The sequence below is a fragment of the Spermophilus citellus genome (assembly GCF_964194105.1).
Source record: "Spermophilus citellus genome assembly, chromosome: X".
Taxonomy (NCBI): domain Eukaryota; kingdom Metazoa; phylum Chordata; class Mammalia; order Rodentia; family Sciuridae; genus Spermophilus; species Spermophilus citellus.
The window spans coordinates 28935781-28956694 of record NC_138190.1 but is presented as its reverse complement, the minus strand read 5'-3'; the positions used below and the strand labels follow the sequence as shown (position 1 = coordinate 28956694).

The following is a 20914-nucleotide window of genomic DNA, read 5'->3' as shown; positions in this document are numbered from 1 at the left end:
GCAAATAAAACATAAATAAAATAATTACTTTTTCTTTCTTCAGATTTATATTCTATTTCTTTCTTCCATTAGTAAATTGTCTTTTTATTTGTTTTTATAACTTACTGAATTTAGGTTATATGCTATTCCAGTGTATAATTATATCTTCTCTATGTCAGTCATGTCAAGGTCACAGGGATCTCGGGTATTCTCTACTTATTTCTCCTCCTTCCTCATCTTCCAAAACAGAGAGAGGGAGAGGAGGGGAGAGGAAAGGAGAGGAGAGGAGAGAAGGGGAAGAGAGGGTGGGAGAGGCAGGGAGAGAGAGTTCAATCCTGTTTTACTTTTAATTTTATATCCCCTCACTGAAGGAGACTAGGGAGGAGGGATAAGCATTTAAATTTTCCCCCTTTTCAGCTTTAACTCACAGATCATCAGGTACAATCTGCATGCTCTACATACCTAGAAGAAATCCAGAAACAATAACTAATGTATTTATTTCAGAACATTTCCTGAGCAATCAAATAAAAAGGTACTATGCTAAGCTAGGGGGCTATATTCCTTCAAAAAGCCAGACTTCAGTCATGACTTTTTGCATTTATATTCTAGTAGGAAAGACAGACATTAAACCTTTTTTGAAACAATAATAACTTTTATGAAACACAGAATAACACTTAAAAAAGAGTACAATAGGGAGATATAACCTAACATGGGATTAAAAGAAAACCATGATTAAGTGCTTAATGTACTGGGCACAGAGGAATCAAAAGGAAAGGATAGCAAGATATTGCAAGGTCAACCATCATTCAAAGTTGTTGATGGATTATTGAAAGGTTTAATATATACTTTCATGTCAGGTAGCTGAATTTATGCAACATAATGAGAAAGCAAATCCAAAGCATATCCCTCCCAAAACCAAACTCAAACTTTAGTACTCTTCTTAAAAAAGATAAGGGTTGTTTGAACTTTAACACTTTATGTATTAAAGAGATGTCTCACGGTTGGCATTAATTTCCACTAATATTTTTCAATTTTTAAAAACAAAACTTTCATTAAAAAAATCACAAAGGATTTTACAAAATGTAAAACAGCTTTTATAAATTCATAACTTGATGAAGTAATATGAAATGAGCCTAAACTGAATGCACTCAGATTTCCTTTAAGGACAATCTAATTTCCAAAAAGTTAAGGAATAATGCTTGACAAAATCTTCTGAATTCATTATTCCCAAAATATCTTTTAAAAATGAGAACAACTTGAATTTGCTCATCCTTAAAGAGGAGCCTGTTGCTTCCACTCATTTTGGCAATAGTAATTTAGCTTGGTTCTTGTTATTCACTCTGATTCACTCTGTGGGTTATGTACCCTCCTGGGTGCTTAATAAATGGTTGTTGTCGGACTGACTGACAGATGTGTTTGATCTCCTAAGCACCATGGTAGTGAGCATAAACAGATACACAGATGCTAGGAAAGAGAAGTGCATAGATTTAGGAAGTAAGCAGGGCAGGGGAGGGGGGTAGTGCTCATCAAAGAGCTCATACACTGAATCCAATGTTCCATTTGAAATTCATCCCTGTCAATTATTTGGAAGCATAGGCAGCAACCTAGTCAATCTGAGGTACATCAAAATAAATGCTACCGATTGGTGTTATTATTAAAGAAGTTACAGTTATAACTCAGGGTTTTGTTTTTCCTCCTAAAATATTTTATATAATTCAAATTCATGCAGAATTTACCAGTAGTGAAGTCTATGACCCAGAATATACCAAATATTTATAACCACTTCCCAAGGGCCAAATTTTCTGCTCTGGATGGACATGAGAGATAAAACAAATCTCCCTGGAGGAACTCACAAGCCAGTGTTTCTCTCACTGTGGGCACCTAAACCTCATTAATAATGAGTAGTATTTTCTATATTCTCTTGTTTTCACATTTTGGATCTTAGAGTCTTTCTGACTTGGGAGAGGATGACCCACTCAGAAGTAGCTAGTTCCTAGAGAGAGCAAACCACTACCCTGGGAGCATAGATTTCATTTGCAAACCCATCAATCCAGAGCCCACACACTCAACTATCTCTCTTATCAGGCTGTTATATTCCAGACCACTATTCACCTTCCCTAAACAATCCAGGCCCAGGTTCCAGACAACTAGGGGCATATATTGCTCATAGCCTCCTGAAATTATTCAAATTAGCCAATCCTATATCTGCTTATAGGGACTCACCCATTCCTTCCTGCAGAAACCACAATAAAAGCTCTTGTACACATTCCCTCCCCTGCCCCTTCCTAACTAACCCTGGTGCTTCTGCATGTAGTCTTGCATAGTGTGATGTGCCTCCCATTTCTAGAGATCTGTGAGTATAAAAAAATCATTCCTTCAAAATAGTCATTCCATGCCTGATGAAAACAATCCTGGGTACCTTTAGGATATATAACATTCAACCAGTCTGTTTTCAACAAAGGGCTCTGAGATCATCTGCATTTTGTTGCAGGCATAGGCATGCTGATGACCCAGGCAGCAAATATCTACAATAGATAATTAAACGACTTAGGAATTTTTCCTAAATCTAACATCTAAAACAATGTCAAAAAATGAGACCGTCTGTTCATATGAATCACATTTTATTTATTGTTTTTCTTTAATCTACTTTTTTTTGTTTGCAATCATGTAGCTAGGTTTTATAGGGTGAAAACATCTGTGGTTATAAAATATTGATGGTAGTAGTTGAAAGTACTTGTACTTTGAAAGATTATATTGAATTCCAGGATTTAATAATTTTTATATAATTATGAAAAATCATTGAATATGTTAAGCTTTATAGAATTGTAGTTAAATATATTTTGGGAAGCAAAAATCAATATGAAAATTGATTTGACTCAATATTTTAAAATTCGTTTTTCCTAAACTTTATTAGTAGATTTATGAGTTTGAAAATGGTGATTAAAGTAAATATAGCTGGTTTTAGAAGAGAAAGAATACGAGTAAGTGAAGGGATAAAGGCGGAGGATCAGATATTGTAAACATATGGGGAAGATGAATAGGAAAGAAAAGGAGATTAAGAAGGAGGAAGGAGGGATAGGAAATGGGAAGGAATGCAGAATAAATTTAACAAAATTATACTATGTGCATGTATAATGCATATATTCCACCTTTATGTATAACTATAAAGCACCAATAAAAAAAACAAATAAATAAGCAAGTGAAGGGAAGATCAGTACAGTAGAGGTAAAATAGGGGAATAGAGGGTGGGAGGGAAAGAGAGGGCACTGGGGATTAAAATGGAATAAATCAAGTTCTATGCATGTATGATCTTGTCTAAGTGAACCCAACTATTAAGTATAATTATAATGAACTAATAAAAGAAAATTTATTTTTAAAAGGATGGTTTTTAATTTCAGAATGTGAAGAATGATATAATTCTTTCCTTTCTCAGCATGAAAATATGCCAATGTTTCCATGGCCAATTTGCATGAAGACCATTCATAATGTAATTACATGCTTAGCAGTGCCCATGATGTAGGCCTGCTTACACCTGGTACTACCAGATAACTGGCTCAGCACTTGGCTTCCCTGTCTTCCTATCATGCATATACTTCACCGCAGTTATTGAACAGATGATGCAGGTGCCCTGTGGAGTTTTTTTATTGTTTTTCCCACACTAATTAGGGGTGTGTGTGTGTGTGTGTGTGTGTGAGAGAGAGAGAGAGAGAGAGAGAGAGAGAGAGAGAGAGAGAGAGAAACAGAGACAGAGAGACAGAGAGACAGAGACACAGAGAGAAAATTCTCAATGTGTTCAATATTGTTAAACACATGTTTCATATGTGTGTGTGTCCCGTGTGTGTGCATGTGACATAGCTGATCAAAACAATAGAGAAAGCAGAAAATGCCTAGAAAATTACCTCATAAAATTTCACAGCAAAACGTGTTTACTCTTCACATGGAGGTTCATTCACACTGTTATGTTTTTTTCCTGGGAAAGCATCCCTTGACATGCTGCAGCTGTAGAGCCTAATGAAAATCTTGAGCATCTGTACTGTGACACACATTCATTGCTGAGACCCTGCTGCTGGCCCACTGGTGGGCGTGGAGAATGTCCACCACTGTCTTCAAGAACATTCTTCAAACATTCCAGAATCATAATGAATGGTCCCATGGAAAGACACATTTATCAAGGCATTGCAGCAGATTGTTGATTTTTTTTCTGCAGTTGACATATAATAGAATGGAATGGCATTCATTACAAAGTCAGAGGTCATATTTGTCTAAGAAGGAAATATACATAACAAAAATCTATTGCTAATAGATTGTTAAGAAATCCGACTGGTCTATTGTAGCAGCAACCCATCAAGTGTGAAAACTGAAGAAAAAAATAAACTCCCACAGGACTGAAAGGAGTCATGGAGCCTACCCATACATTATATCCTTGGTGATGGAAATAGTAAGGAACTTTACATATATTGAATGGTTAGATTGTTCCATGCTCTATGCCAGAGATTTTACCTATGTGATCATAAATGAATCACTACAATTATTCTATGGGTAATGATAATAACAAGAATAATATTCTTTTTTCAAAAAATATTTTTTAGTTGTCAATGGACCTTTATTTATTTTGTTTTTAAATTTATTTATATGTGGTGATGAGAATTGAACCCAGTGCCTCACACATGGTAGGCAAGTGCTCTACCACTGAGCCACAACACTAGCCCAAGAAGAATATTCTTAATAACAAAAATTTATTGACTGCTTGCTATTTGTCAGGTAGTTAAGAGTTTACATATATCAATTCAGTATTAAACCAGCTCAACTAAGCTAAGTGATAGATAATATGGACGTCGTTTTAGAGTTGTAAAGATTGGAGCACAAAGAACATGCAACATTCCCAAGAGCTAGAAATTCAGAAACCCAGTACCTGCCATGTGAAATACAGTTGGAAACTTCAGTAATGAGAAGGGAAGATTCAGTATAGAATACAGAATCATATTGATAAGAACTTCCAAATATGTGAATATTTATCATCCAAAGAAGGAATTAGATTGCATCTCTATGGCTCCATGACTTCTTGCCAAAAGAAATGAGTGGAGGGCATAGGATGATATTCTAAGTTGTTCACACCACAAACCCTCTGTGTGTGGTGGTGCCCATATATAAACTCAACTACTCAGGAGGCTGGGGCAGGGGAATTGCAAATTGAAGGATATCCTGGGTACAGCAAGACCCTATCTCAAAAATAAATAGATAGATAGATAGATAGATAGATAGATAGATAGAGTTAGAGATGTAGTTCAGTAGTAAAGCATCTCAGGGTTCAGTCACCAGTAGCATGCATGCATTTGCACATCTACACATACAAAACACCACAAACCTACTTCCTCAGGGAATTGGGAACTCTAGCAATCTCACCATCACAGAGTAATTCAAGTAAAAGTAGGTGACTACCAGGTAATCTTTGGCATATCATTGATCTGAGTTTGCAACCCAGCTTTGCCTCTGCTGTGTAAACTTGAAGAAGGTACTTTCTCATCAGTCCCAAAAGAAGAAATAATAGTACCCGACTCACAGATAATAACATTTGTCACATGGTAAGCTCAATACAATGCATCACTTGGCAAATGTGCCAAGCACATTTTGAAAATAGGTTTATATTTAGCACATTTCTAAAGTGTGGAGTTGTATGCCCTAAGTGGTACATACACAAAATATATACTAATGGGTTTTTACCCTTTTATCTTCTTTTTGCTTGTAGATCCACCTTATTATTGACAGTTCTGTGAGAATTTTATGCCTAAGGATAGTACAAAGATACCAGTGGGGAATATATTTAGGAAATTCTGGCTCATGAATTCTCTTTCTCTGAGTGAATTCTAAAAATTTACTGAATATTTTGGTGGTTGGAATGGCTATGAGGGGCTTTCTAAATATTGAGGGGATGATGCCTAACCTTTTACTCATTCTGCAGTTTTCCTACTATGGTGATTCATTTGAAGAGGATCCTTTTTGTGGATATGTCCTTTTCTTACATTTGTCTGTTGTGACATATTTTCCCTAAAATATAGCTGCCAGTTTGATCTACATGCTGCGTCAGCTGGAGGGGTATGAAATGCCTTTCTCACAATTCAGCTGGTCCAATAGAGTAGCTGTGATTTTCTTTCCCCAGCTGTTGTGTAAATTGGCTGTTCCTTGAGTGTATTAGAACAAGTTTACATTTCATAGCATTTAATAGCTTTAGAATCACCAGAAATAGCAGTCAAAAGAAACATGAAAATGATAGCACTAATTTTTCCCATAGATAAAAGACACAAACTTTCTTCCATGCATTTCAACCCCCGCTCTGACATGTAAAGGCAAATAATGCAAAAAAACTATAATTCTGAATTTGCAATCAAGTATTTTGGAAGGCTCTGTAAATCTGCCTTCTTTAATTCCTTCCTGCTTAAACTTTGGTTTACTCATAGCCTTTATTTTAATCTTTTCTGTGCATGAAAATAATGCTTCACCTCCTCAATTGCACATAGAACAAAAGATGAGATGCATATGACATCTATTTTCTGAGCTAAATATGGTCTATTGCCATGGAAAACAAGATGCAAAAATGAGGACTGGAGACAGATAAAGAATTTGAGATACACAGTATGTTCTGCCCCTTCACCAATCCTAAACCACCTATGTTTTTGTTTTTAATCCCTTCCAATTAAGCAAGGTTGTTCTGAGCTTCCAAATGAACTTCCTTTAATGGACCCTATAAATATATTTTTAACAAAGATAAAGTCTTTATTTTCTAAGGAGGACAAAAAATCCCTAAATATAAATATTATATAGAAAACTCCACATGGGATTAACTTCACACAGAAAACAGACATAATTGAGATACCCATCAGGAGATTTTGTACTGATCTGCTGAGCAATTTCAAAAGGAAGATGACATATCTATAGAAAAAAATGACAATGTTTTCCCCCAACTCTCACTAGAATTTGCCCTGTCCTTAGTCAAACATAATAGAATTTTGACTTCAGTCTGATCTTCAGGTTATCAGAGAGAGCATACTTCTTATTATTTTTTGCTTTGTTTTGTTTGCTTTGGTTTGGTTTGGTTTAGTACTAACTTTTAAATCTAGTAGTACTTTATCACTAAGCCACATCCCCAGGCCTCTTTATTTTTCATTTTGAGACAGGGTCTCACTAAATTACCCAGGTTGCCTCAGCCTCCCCAGTTGCTAGGGTTACAGGTGTGTATGACCATGCCCAGTTTTGTTTTGTTTTGTTTTGTCAATCTGCATTCTCTGATTTGACTCTATTTATTTTCCCTCCTAATATCCCAGGGAATTTAGCTTCCTGAATTCTCCCCCCAATTCTCCATCATGAATGACAGAAAATGCTTATATTAATATAAATACTAGTTCTACTTACTCATAATTAAGCATAATGCATACTTCCTTCTGCCCTAGAAGGAAGCAGTCTGCCTGATATTTAATGAACTTATTTAAGAAGACTCATGGGAAAGTCAGATTATTTCAACTTGATACTGGGGCAAACTACATAGCCTTTGGAAAGAAATAGAGATTTTTTTTGAAACTGTGCAAATTACAAAAAGAAAGTTTTAATTACTTGGTGTTGCATTTTTCCTACCAATTAAAATTCAAACTTGGATCCAGGACAGTGGCTATCACCAAGCTTTGAAGAATTTTCACACTCCCAGGACGCTAATTTTCCTTTCCACCCTTGAATTTGTTTTAGTGCATGTTACTAAGGATTTATCTGCCTATGCCCTGTCTTGGCTTGATATAAAGGAAAGTAAAGAGAAGCAATCACCCTTTTGGCATTTACAATGCCAGGTGGAAAGCACACCTCTAGTAAGGTCATTTTAACTATCTCTTTTATGACAATGTTAGTTTTTCTCTCCCTCTCTTTCTCTCTCACTTACTTCTGTTGATTTTACACTTAAAATATCCATTTGAACATGATGAGTTCAAGCTCATTCTTTTAATGGTGCTAGGTGGCACGGCTGAGTGTCTAACCTTCCTTTCATTTAAAAAAAAAATGTTTTATTTGTGCTGAGACAGCATGGCTTCTATTCCAGACCCAAACAAAAACTGAACAGGCACAGGATGCTTGGCCTGTCTATAACCATCTGGTTCATGTGACTTTCAACTACATCAAAATCTGTCCCCACTTGTAAATTCACCCTATGTAACTTAGCTAAGAGAGCGAGAGTCACAAGGTCAGTAAGGGTTTCCCTGAGTTATTGCTGGGATTAGGTTTCACATCTGACAAGATGGATGTGGTCAGTCAACGGGCATCCCTCTCATAACAAATGCAAAGTTGTTTAAGCAATCTTTTTTATCCCAAATTTTTATTGTCACATTATACTTGTATATAACGGTGGGGTTTGTTGTTACATATTGGTACATGTACATAATATAACAATATATTATGGCTAATATAACTCCCCAGCACTTGACCCTGTTTAAGTAATCTTGAGGATCAGAAAATACTTTTACAACATTTGTTTTATTCATACTGTGCAATTTTTGGATTGATAGTCTAGGCCTGCACTGTAAACAGAAATAGAAGACAAAACTGGATTTCATTTTTTGGGACATTGTTGTCATCTCAGTAAGATCATATGCCCCATGAGAAGACACAATTAGAGCTGACTATCTTCTTACAAATTTTCATGTTCTGTCTGTACGATAATAAACTCCCTCCATGTGCTAACAACAGATACAGAGTAGTAGATAATGAAGATCAAGCCTCAGAGGTACATGGTTCAGTGGTAGCTGGAGAATCCTGCCTTTTTGCTACAATTTGTATGATCTTAGTACTTTCTTTTACATGTCACCATATTTCCATTCACTCTCTCTAATGTTTATTCAATATTTTGAAATGTCTATTTTATAGCCCCTGCAATAGCATCACTATTGGTTCTTTGATCATTCATTATTGTCTCAATATTTATAAGATTCTATGCATTGTTTTGCATTTAATCAGTTTTTAAAACTTTAAAGCTCCAGGCTAAAATTTAGATTACAAAGATTGAGACTGATGAATGCCAAAGTATACATATTTGAGGGGATTTTATTTTAATTTCATTTCTTCAACTGGCAGTTGGAAACAACAAAGAATAAGCAAAACAATCAATTTTAATACTCAGAGTTGACAAATTCTAGGATAATGAGATCTTTAATATGATGTACAACATGAATGTTCTCTTGGTTATATTCTATATCAGGCTCTGTTAGTATATTTTACAATCCTTACCAGAATTTGTTATTGTTGTTAAATAGTCTTGCTGTTTATATGCTTGCCTCCTTTTAGTTAATTCTCAAAACAACAACCAAGCCTTCCTGTTTTTGTTCCCTGGCCATCTTAGCAGCTGCTTTTGATTGTGTGCCATCTCACACCTAAGGCAGCAAGATGGTGGCCATGAAGAAGATGAAGAAGTCATTGGAGTCAATCAATTCTAGACTCCAACTCAACATAAGAAGCAGAAAGTATATACTGGACCTTGTGAGTAGAAGCTGACTCTGAAGATGATCAGACAGCAAAAAGAAAAATTGGTGATCATTGCTAACAACTGCCCAGTCATGAAGAAATCCAAAATAGAGTACTATGCCATGTTGGTAAAAACTGGTGTTCATCACCACAATGGCAATAACATTGAATTGGGCACAGCATGTGGGAAGATTATAGAGTATAATTATAAGATTATAGAGCACCTGGATATCATTAATTCAGTGATTCTCTAATCAGAAGCATGCCTGAATGGGCTGGTAAAAAGCAAATCACTAAATCATGCAGAATTTTTCTTTAATATCACTTTCCAAGGCTAGTTTTACAAGAAAAAAGGCCGACAACATTATTATTTGAAAATATCAGAAATGCTACACTTTGTTCAAAACCTTCCTAATGGCTTTCTGTTTGATTCAGGTGATTCTCATTGATTCCAATAACTTTTTCATCTTCTTCATGGCCACCATCTTGCTGCCTTAGGTGTGAGATGGCAAACAATCAAAAGCAGCTGCTAAGATGGCCAGGGAACAAAAAAGGAAAGCTTGGTTGTTGTTTTGAGAATTAACTAAAAGGAGTCAAGCAAAGGTTTTGGCAGAGTAGAATAGATTATACATTGAAGCCAGGAGTGGTGGTAGAGGCCTGTAATCCCAGCAACTGGGGAGGTTGAGACAGGAGGATCACAAGTTTGAGGCCAGCCTCAGCAACTTAGTGAGGCCCTAAACAACCTAGCGAGATCTCATTTCAAATAATAAGGACTGAGGATGCAGTTCAGTGTTAAAGCATCTCTGGGTTAAATTCCCAGTACCAAAAGGGGGAGAGGGAGGGAGGGAAGGAGGGAGGGGAAGAGAGACAGAGAGAGAGAGAGAGAATATATTGAGAATATTTAACAGTTTAACAGAACAGTCTAATGAAGAGACTATACTTAGAGTGGGTTAAAGAAAACAATAGGAAACAGTAAAACAAATAGGAACTACCAATAGCTGGAAGCCTTTCCTTGCCCAGGTTTGAATAAGTAAAGGGAAGCAACAATTTCACCAGGACAGTGTGAGAACCACAGTCATGTGAGAAGGTTGCTTGAGGAGAGCTGTGGATATACATAACCAGGACAGAGGTTCTTGTTTCTCTGATCTGCCGGTGTATTCTTTCAACTGGCCAGATCTGAATGAATGGAAGCCATCAGACATGGGATCCAGGGTGGTGCAATCCACAGATTCTGCCTCCCAAAGTCCACTGAGAGTGGAAAAGAGACAGGTGGAAATGTTATCTGCAAGGGCAAACGATGCATGCCATCTTCATAGTGGTACAAGCCACAGCTTCTATAACATACAAATCCTTAGACATATATCCTTCATACCTCACTCTCTTAAATTTTTGCTTTATTTCCCTACTAGACCTCCATCAAATCAGTCTTCTTTCAGTTGTCATAACATAATAGCAGGTAAACTTCCTCCCTGTGGATTTTACACCAACATTCAATGATTTTGCCTCAGGTATGTGTGTATCCCTGTTGGTTGCTTACTCACCTACTTTAGGGCTGTGTTCAGATGTCATCTTTTTTCCTTGGTCACTTCTTTAAAATTGTTTTACACCTCTTCTTATACTGTTTGTCTTCTTCCCTGCTCAATTGTTCTCTTTTGCACTTACCTCCATCTAGTATGCATAAAAGATACTCTCAGGAGGAAATAATGCAATTACATATGTAAAGTTATTAGCAGAGGAACTGGTTTATAAAACATTCAGTAATGGAAACTCTCTTCTATATTGTATCTTCAGCTTAATGGTTCATTATTCCCATAGAGTCAAATGATGCTTTCACAAATCTCCCCAAACACCCTGACCTGATACAACTCTTAGTCTTTTGAATCTGTATCCTCCAGCATATGCCAGGAGGCCACATGCAGCCCATCTGGGGTATTAGGGAAAACATTACTTCACTAGTTATGCTGCACATTATTAGCAGAGTATAACCACAGCTGGCAAGAAATCTTAGTAGTCTGGATTAAACAAAGAAGTAGGTTCAATTGGTCACATATTTAGTGCCTATAATGAAAGATGGGAACATTTTAAAGTTTCATGTCATTTAAAATTTCATTTTAAAAGGAAAGTTTGGTGTACCCAATTGTCATCAAGTCATTCTCAAAATTTGTAGTTTGGACCACAGCAGGTGTATGTTGGAGTTGTTCTGTATTTTCCATTTATTGGCTATTTTTCAGATTTTATTTTAATGCAGTTAAATGTCAAGACTAAAAAACTTTACTGAAATTCTTTCTTAAAGCAAAGGTTTTGGGGAACTCATGGATTCTGAAAGATCTGACTTGTTGAACCCCTCATGGCTTACAAGGCTTTATGATCTTGCTGATATAATAACTGGACACAATAAACTTGAAATTTTATGTCTTAAAGAATATTCACGACTAGAAGACAGTAATGTTTATTCACACAGAAGGACAGGTATGCAGATGCAAATTGGACATGTGGATGGAGCAGACATCTGGAGACTCCATTTATTTCTCATTACCAAACTGCCTTGAGCTCAAGGAAATCACATATTCCAAAGAATTTTAGAACTACTTGGTGGAAATTGTTAGCATTTTAGCAGATATTCAAAGACTTATGAGTATGAATTATGTTGTAAGTGTCTGTAGCTGTCTGAATGTAAACCTCGGGATATGTCTAAGTTACCAGATATCTTCCCCATTACATGGTACAATTTTAAGAGGATCTGCCTGAACTAAAAGCATACTGAACTCACCCAAAAGCATCATCAGAATATCAGCATCTAGTATGCAAATATGAGAATTAACCTAAAATTTCTGATGAATTAATTCTTGAAATATTTGAGCACACCAAACTCACTCTCGGACATGGAAATACTAACAGGGAAGTTGAGTCAGAATTAATAAGAGAACTTAATAAATGGACTCCATTATTTTCCACAATGATTTGATTGTATTAAAATTAATTTTCTTCAAATTAATAAAAAATTATTCAATCTGCCAGGCATATACCTATAATCCTGGTGACTCAGGCAGCTGAGGCTGGAGGATCATGACTTCAAAGAGAACCTCAGCAACTTATTGAGGCCCTAAGCAATTCAGTGAGACTCAGTCTCAAAATAAAAATTAAAAAGGCTGGGGATGTAGATCAGTAGTAAAGCACCCTTAGGTTCAATCCCCAATATTAAAAATATATGTATATTCAATCTGTCTCAAGGACTTTATTATGCATTTTAGTATAACTAATGTTCATTAGGAATTTTTGGTTCTCACTACAGAATGTCATTATTATTATTGCTGTTGTTGCCACTTTAGTTAATAGCAGTTATTTTCACCTATATTATCTTGTTAATTACCCCAACAAAATTTAAATATGTGTAAAATATTTCAGTTTTGCAAATGATGGTGTTGAGTCACAGAGGGTTTAATTGATGCAATGACACAGTTAAGGCTGATGTGAACAGTAATTTTACATTTATGCAGCAATTTGAATAGGTGAATGGATGGCTCTAAAGGAGTGGGTATTTTTGCCATGTTATAAGCAAAATAACAGTCACTTAAAGATGTCCATGTCCTAAGCCCAGGAAACCTGTGAAAATGTTGCTTTATACGTCAAAAAGAACTTTGCTGATGTCCCTAATTAAGTTAAGGATCTTGAAATATAGAGATCATACTGGATTCTCTGGGTGGTCCAATGTAATCAAAAGGGTCATTATAAGTAAGGTAAGGAGGAAAAGAGTCAGAATCAGAAAATATGTGAGGAAAGCAGAAATCAGAATAATGCAAATACTAGAAGGGGTCCATGAGCTAAGGAACTCAAGTGAACTGTAGAAGCTAGGAAAATCAAGGAAAGAAATTCTCACTGCTATGGTTTGGAGACAGTTAACAAGTGACCCCACAAAGGTTCATATGATTAGAGGTTTGGTTCTCAAAGTGGGACTATTTTGTGGTGCCATGCAACCCTTAAGAGGTAGGGCCTAGGAGTGAGCCACTGCGAGCCCTCCACCACTGCGCCTACAGATCTCACCTAGATGGAATACTCCATCTCTGAGAGTGTTAGAGGACACCTATCCAGCTGCTCTCCACAGAAATCTCCAGCACTGTGACCCCATGTGGGGCTCCAGGCCTCAGCGTTTGAGTAGGATGCCCGGCATTAGAGCAAGACCCAAAACCTGAAGTTCCAATCCACGCAAGACTCACTATCAACACATCTACAGATCGCAAGACGTCACTCCACTCACCACGCAGGTCACTCAGCTGCTACCTGCCTACAGAACAACAGCATCACCTGGCTCCCCCCACCTCACTACGCTCCCCCCACCTCACCAGACACCCCCGTGCTGAAAGCAGACCGCTGGCATCTTGGCTCAATATTCTCGCTATGTTAGGTGGGGACAGTTCCCAAATTTGATTGCCACTGGCCAGGTACCAGTTTTCCAACCTTCCCCCCTCCCCAGCGGCAGTAACACAACACAGTAGCTGCCCAACATAGGTGTGCAGGGCAACCAGGGAGCCATCCAGGGGATTCCCCGGGGTTAGAGTTTCCTCAATTGGGAACTGACTGCTAGAAGAGAGGGAGACACCAGGAACTGGGAAATATACAGGCAAGAGAGGGAGACAGTACCTGGCGCTTATGTCACAAGAGTGAGCAGTTCCAAAAAGAGACCCGTGAGGTCCAGTTTTCTGCAGGGACTGGTGGGTGCCACTCCCCGCACCAGGCACCCTGCATCAGGACCAGTCTTCCCACTCTAGTTTCCTCCACCATCCAGAGGGCAGAGACACCAGCTTACAACAGAAGAGGCCACCTACTAGATGAGCAGAGAAGGAGGAAAGATAAGGATCTCTAAAGCTAGCTACAACCCTGGCTTCTTCCTTCGAGTTTTTTGTTTGTTGGTTGGTTGTTTTTTTTTCTTTTCTACCCCTCCATCCTCCAGCCCTAACATCCCCAACATATGTGAAACCAAGAACTTTGCATGAAATAAGACTTTGAGGACTGAGTCATCTGAATAATATAATATAGAGGTGTTGTATATACCCTTTTTTCCCTTTTTTTGAGAGAGAGAGAGAGAGAGAGAGAGAGAGAGAGAATTTTTTAATGTTTATTTTTTAGTTTTCGGTGGACACAACATCTTTATTTTATTTTTATGTGGTGCTGAGGATTGAACCCACTGCCCCACACATGCCAGGCGAGTGTGCTACCATTTGAGCCACATCCCCAGCCCCTCTTTTCCTTTTTATTCTTTCATTTTCCTTTACCTCTCCAAATTTTACTGTTTTAACATCTGTATTTTTCAAAATACATATGTATGTTTGTTTTATTTACGACTGTCATCCCCCGTACTTGTCTACCCTAAATTACTCCCTGTCTATTCTCTTGCTACTAACCCTCTCCCCACTAGATTTCTCCTTCATACTACCTAAGATATATTAACTCTATATCCTCACATCCCACATCCTCAGCCTATCGTCCTAAGCCCCACCCCAAGTTTATTGTCCACTGTCAAACCTTTTTATAAAACTATTGATTATATTTTAGATGATAATTCAATCCAACATTTCTGTACATCAAGACTAAACTGTAAACATCTTAATAACAACAAATTGTTCATAGGTGGTATATTGTTGATATTGGGATCTGTTAACATTGTCCTTCCCCACAAAGGAGAGGTCTTGGAACCCTACAAGAGCACTACAAACCTATAGGGTAAAAACAAAAACAATCTAGACCCACAGAGCTAGAAAGGAAGACACATGAGCAACATGAAAAGACAAGGGAAGAAAGTACCCCAAACAAATGAAGACACCACATCATTAGAATCATTGGCAGCCACAGCAGAAAAAAATGACAAAAAAAAAAGAGTTCAGGATATACATGGCTAAAATGTTCTGTGAACTCAAGGAAGATATAAGAGAGCAAATACAGGCAGTGAAAGATCACTTAGACAAGGAGCTTCATAAACAAATACAGGAAGCAAAAAATCACCTCAACAGGGAGATAGGGGTGCTAAAAAAGAAACCAAACAGAAATCCTTGAAGTGAAAGAAACAATAAACCAAATTACAAGCTCAAATGAAAGCATCATCAACACAGTAGACTACTTGGAAGATAGGACATCAGACTACGAAGACAAAATATATACTCTTGAAAAGAACATAGACCACACAGTGATAATGGTAAAAAACCATGAGCAGAGCATTCAATAAATATGGAATAGCTTTAAAAGACCAAAAATAACAGTTATATGGATAGAGGAAGGCATAGAGGTCCAAACTAAAAGAATGAACAATCTATTCAATGAAATAATATCAGAAAATTTTCCAAACATGAAGAATGCATTGGAAATCCAAATTCAAGAAGCCTACAGGACGCTGAGTGTACAAAATCACAACAGATCCACACCAAGGCATACTATAATGAAAATGCCCAACATACAGAATAAGGAGAGAATTTTAAAAGACACAAGAGAAAGGAATCAGATTACATATAGGGGAAAACCAATTAGGATAACAACAGATTTTTCAATACAGACCTTGAAGGCTAGAAGATCCTGGAAAAACATACATCAAGCTCTGAAAGAAAATGGGTGCCAACCAATAATCTTATATCCAGCAAAATTAAGCTTTAGATTTGAAGAGGAAATAAAAACCTTCTATGATAAACAAAAGTTAAAAGAATTTATAGCTAGAAAACCAAAACTACAAAACATCCTTGGAAAAATATTCCATGAAAAACAAACAAAAAGCAACAATGAAAATCAATAGAGGGAAGTAGTACCCTGAAGGAAACTCGAATCAAAGAAGAAAATCAAGTCAAGTTAAATAACAAAAATAAACAAATATGGCTGGTAATATAAACCATTTCTCAATAGTAACCCTGAATATAAATGGCTTAAACTCACAAATCAAAAGACACAGAGTAGCATATTGGATTTAAAAAAGACCCAACAATATGCTGCCTCCAGGAATCTCATCTGATAGGTAAAGACATACACAGAGTGACGGTGAAAGGTTGGGAAAAATCATACCATTTACATTGACTGCAGAAACAAGCAGGAGTTTCCATCCTAGTATCAAATAAAGTAGACTTCAAGCCAAGGTTAATTAGAAGGGATAAAGATGGACATTACACACTGCTCAAGGGAACCATACACCAACAAGACATAACAATCATAAATATATATGCCCCAAACAATGGTGCAACTATGTTCATCAAACAAATTCTTCTCAAGTTCAAGAGTCAAATTGATCACAAGACAATAATCTTGGGTGACTTTAACACACCTCTCTCACCACTGGATAGATCTTCAAAATAAAAGTTAATAAAGAATCTATAGAACTCAATAATAAAATCAATAACTTAGACTTAACTGACATATATAGAATATTTCAATCTACATCAAGCACACTTTCTTCTCAGCAGCACATGGATCCTACTCTAAAATAGACCATATACTATGCCACAAAGCAACTCTTAGCAAACAAAAAAAGTAGAGATACTACCATGAATTTTATCAGATCATAATGGAATGAAATTGGAAATCAACAACAAAATAAAATTTAATATTTCTCCATCACCTGGAGACTAAACAATATGCTACTGAATGAACAATGGGTCACAGAATACATCAAGGAGGAGATTAAAAATTTTTAGAGGTAAATGAGAACATAGACACAACATATCAAAATCTCTGGGACACTATAAAAGCAGTTCTAAGAGCAAAGTTAATTGCATGGAGTTCATCTCTTAAAAGAAGAAAAAGTCAACAAATAAATGACCTCACTCTACATCTCAAAGCCCTAGAAAAATAAGAACAAATCAACAGCAAAACCAGTAGAAGGCAAGAAATAATTAAAATTAGAACCGAAATAAATGAAATCAAAGCAAAAGAAACAATTGAACAAATTTGCAAAACTAAGAGTTGGTTCTTTGAAAAAGTAAATAAAATTGACAGACCCTTAGCCATGCTAATGAAGAGAAGGAGAGAGAGAACTCAAATTACCAGCATATGTGATGAAAAAGAAAATATCACAACAGATACAACAGAAATACAGAGGATAATTAGAAATTATTTTGAAAACTTATACTCCAATAAAATAGAAGATAGTGAAGGTACCGACGAATTTCTTAAGTCATACGATGACTTGCCCAGACTGTATCAGGAATATACACACAATTTAAACAGCCCAATATCAAGTGATGAAATCCAAGACACCATCAGAAGCCTACCAACTAAAAAAAGCCCAGGACTGGACGGTTACACAGCCGAGTTCTACTAGACCTTTAAAGAAGAACTAATACCAATTCTCTTCAATTTATTTCAGGAATTAGAAAAAAGATGCAGCAATTACAAACTCATTCTATGAGGCCAATATCACCCTGATTCCAAAACCAGGAAAAGACATATCAAAGAAAAAAATTTTAGACCAATATCTCTAATGAACATAGATGCAAAAGTTCTCAATAAAATTCTGGCAAATCGAATACAAAAACATACCAAAAAGATCATCCACCATGATCAAGTGGGATTCATTCCAGTTATGCAAGGTTGGTTCAACATAAGGAAATCAATAAATGTAATTCATCACATCAGTAGACTCAAAGATAAGAATCATATGATCCTCCCAATAGATGCAGAAAAAGCATTGGACAAAATACAGCACTCATTCATGTTCAAAACACTAGAATAACTAGGGATAACAGGAACATATCTCAACATATATGCTAAGCCCCAGGCCAACATCATTCTAAATAAAGAAAAATTGAAGGCATTCCCTCTAAAAACTGGAACAAGACAGGGATGCCCTCTTTCACCACTTCTGTTTAACATAGTTCTTGAAACACTGGCCAGAGCAATTAGACAGATGAAAGAAATCAAAGGGATATGTATAGGAACAGAAGAACTTAAGTTAGAACTATTTGCTGACGATATGATTCTATACCTAGAAGACCCAAAAAACTCCACCAGAAAACTTCTAGAACTAGTAAACAGATTCAGCAAAGTAACAGGTTATAAAATCAACACCCATAAATCAAAGGCAATTCTGAATATAAGTGACAAATCCTCTGAGACAGAAATTAGGAAAACTACCCCATTTACAATAGCCTCAAAAAAAAAAAAAAAACACTTGGGAATCAACTTAATGAAAGAGGTGAAAGATCTATACAATGAAAACTATAGAATCCTAAAGAAAGAAATCAAAGAAGACCTTAGAAGATGGAAAGATCTACCTTGCTCTTGGATAGCAGAATTAATATTAACAAAATGACCATACTTCCAAAAGCACTATACAGATTTAATGAAATTCTGATTAAAATGCCAATAGCATTCCTCATAGAAATAGAAAAAGCAATCATGAAATTCATCTGGAAAAGTAAGAAACCCAGAATAGCTAAAGCAATCCTTAGCAGGAAGAGTGAAGCAGGTGGCATCACTATACCAGATCTTAAACTATACTACAGAGCAATCATAACAAAAATAGCATGGTATTGGCACCAAAACAGACTGGTAGACCAATGGCATATAATAGAGAACACAGAGACTAACCCATAAAATTACAATTATCTTATATTAGACAAAGGTGCCAAAAACATGGATTGGAGAAAAGATACCCTCTTCAACAAATGGTGCTGGGAAAACTGGAAATCCATATGCAACAAAATGAAATTAAATCCCTATCTCTCAGCATGTACAAAAACAAAAAGGATCAAGAACTTAGGAATATAACCAGAGACCCTGCATCTAATAGAAGAAAAAGTAGTCCCTAATCTCCATCATGTGGGATTAGGTCCCATATTCCTTAATAAGACTCCTATAGCGCAAGAATTAAAATCAAGAATCGATAAATGGGATAGTCTCAAACTAAAAAGTTTCTTCTCAGAAAAAAAAATCTGTGAGGTGAATAGAAAGCCTACATCTTAGGAGTGAATGTTTACCCCTCACACATCAGAATCAGAGCACTAATCTTTAGGGTTTATAAAGAACTCAAAAAGCAAAATGCCAAAAAATCCAATCAATAAATGGGCCAAGGACCTGAACAGACACTTCTCAGAAGAGGATATTCAATCAATCAACAAATATATGAAAAAATGTTCATCATCTCTAGCAATTAGAGAAATGCAAATCAAAACTACTCTAAGATTTCATCTCACTCCAGTCAGAATGGCAGCTATTATGCATACAAACAACAATAAGTGTTAGCGAGGATGTGGGGGAAAAGGCACACTCACACACTGCTGGTGGGACTGCATATTGGTGCAGCCAATATGGAAATCAGTATGGAGATTCCTTGGAAATCTGGGAATGGAACTACCATTTGACGCAGCTATCCCTCTCCTCAAACTATACCCAAAGGACTTAAAAACAGCATACCACAGGGACACAGCCACATCAATGTTTATTGCAGCACAATTTACAAGAGCTAAACTGTGGAGCAAACCTAGATGCCCTTCAGTGGATGAGTGGATAAAAAAATGTGGCATATATACACATGGAATTTTACTCAGCAAAAAAAGAGAATAAAATCATGGAATTTGAAGGTAAATGGATGGCATTGGAGAAGATAACGCTAAGTGAAGTTAGCCAATCTCAAAAAACAAATGCTGAATGTTTTCTCTAATATAAGGAGGCTGATTCATAGTGGGGTAGGAAGGGGGAGCATGGGAGGAATAGATGAATTCTAGATAGGGAAGAGGGGTGGGAGGGGAAGCAAAGGGGCAGGGGATTAGCAAAGATAGTGGAATATGATAGACATCATTATCCAAAGTACATGTATGAAGACATGAATTGGTGTAAACATACTTTATATACAAACAGAAGTATGAGAAATTGTTCTATATGTGTTTTAAGAATTGGGATGCATTCTGCTGTCCTGTATATAAAAAATAAAACCAATCAAAATTAAAATTAAAATTTTAAAAATGAGCTGGGGCTTTAATGGAAGGTCTTTAACTCACTGGGGATGTACTACCAGAAAGTAGTTCTTGTTAGATCTCTAGATTTCTCCTGTTATAAAATGAGGGCTGTTATAAAATGAGTAAGTCTGCCTGTACACACAGAAAAATGAGAAACTATATCCCATCTTATTCAAATATATGATATGTCAAGATCATTGCACTGTCATGTGTAACTAATTAAAACAAATTTAAAAAATAAAATAATAAAATAATATATACTCTATTTTAAAAAAATGAATAAGTCTGGCTCTACCCAGCTCTCTGTGTTTCCTGCTATGGATCCTAATCTGTTTCCTCCTTCATGAGCTCCACTATTGCTATCTACCATAAGGCAATAAAGCCAAGGGGAAGCCTTTGCCAAGTTTTCACTATGTTGTTTGGGCTTTGAACTAACAGACATATTATTTAAATAAACCTCTTTTTTTAATAAGGAGCCTTGTCAGATATTTTATTATGGTAATGGAAATCTAACTATT

The 20914-nt window shown here is 36.4% G+C and overlaps 1 long non-coding RNA gene across 1 annotated transcript in view; it reads right to left on the bottom strand.

The window, feature by feature from the left end:
- LOC308639277 overlaps window positions 1-20914 on the bottom strand; it is a 32888-nt gene that overhangs the window by 8208 nt on the left and 3766 nt on the right. The window contains exons 2-4 of the long non-coding RNA XR_014020029.1: window positions 14110-14293; window positions 11013-11139; window positions 3879-4180 (exon numbers count right to left, since the gene is read on the bottom strand). This is a non-coding gene — a long non-coding RNA (uncharacterized lncRNA). The remainder of the gene's footprint in view (window positions 1-3878; window positions 4181-11012; window positions 11140-14109; window positions 14294-20914) is intronic.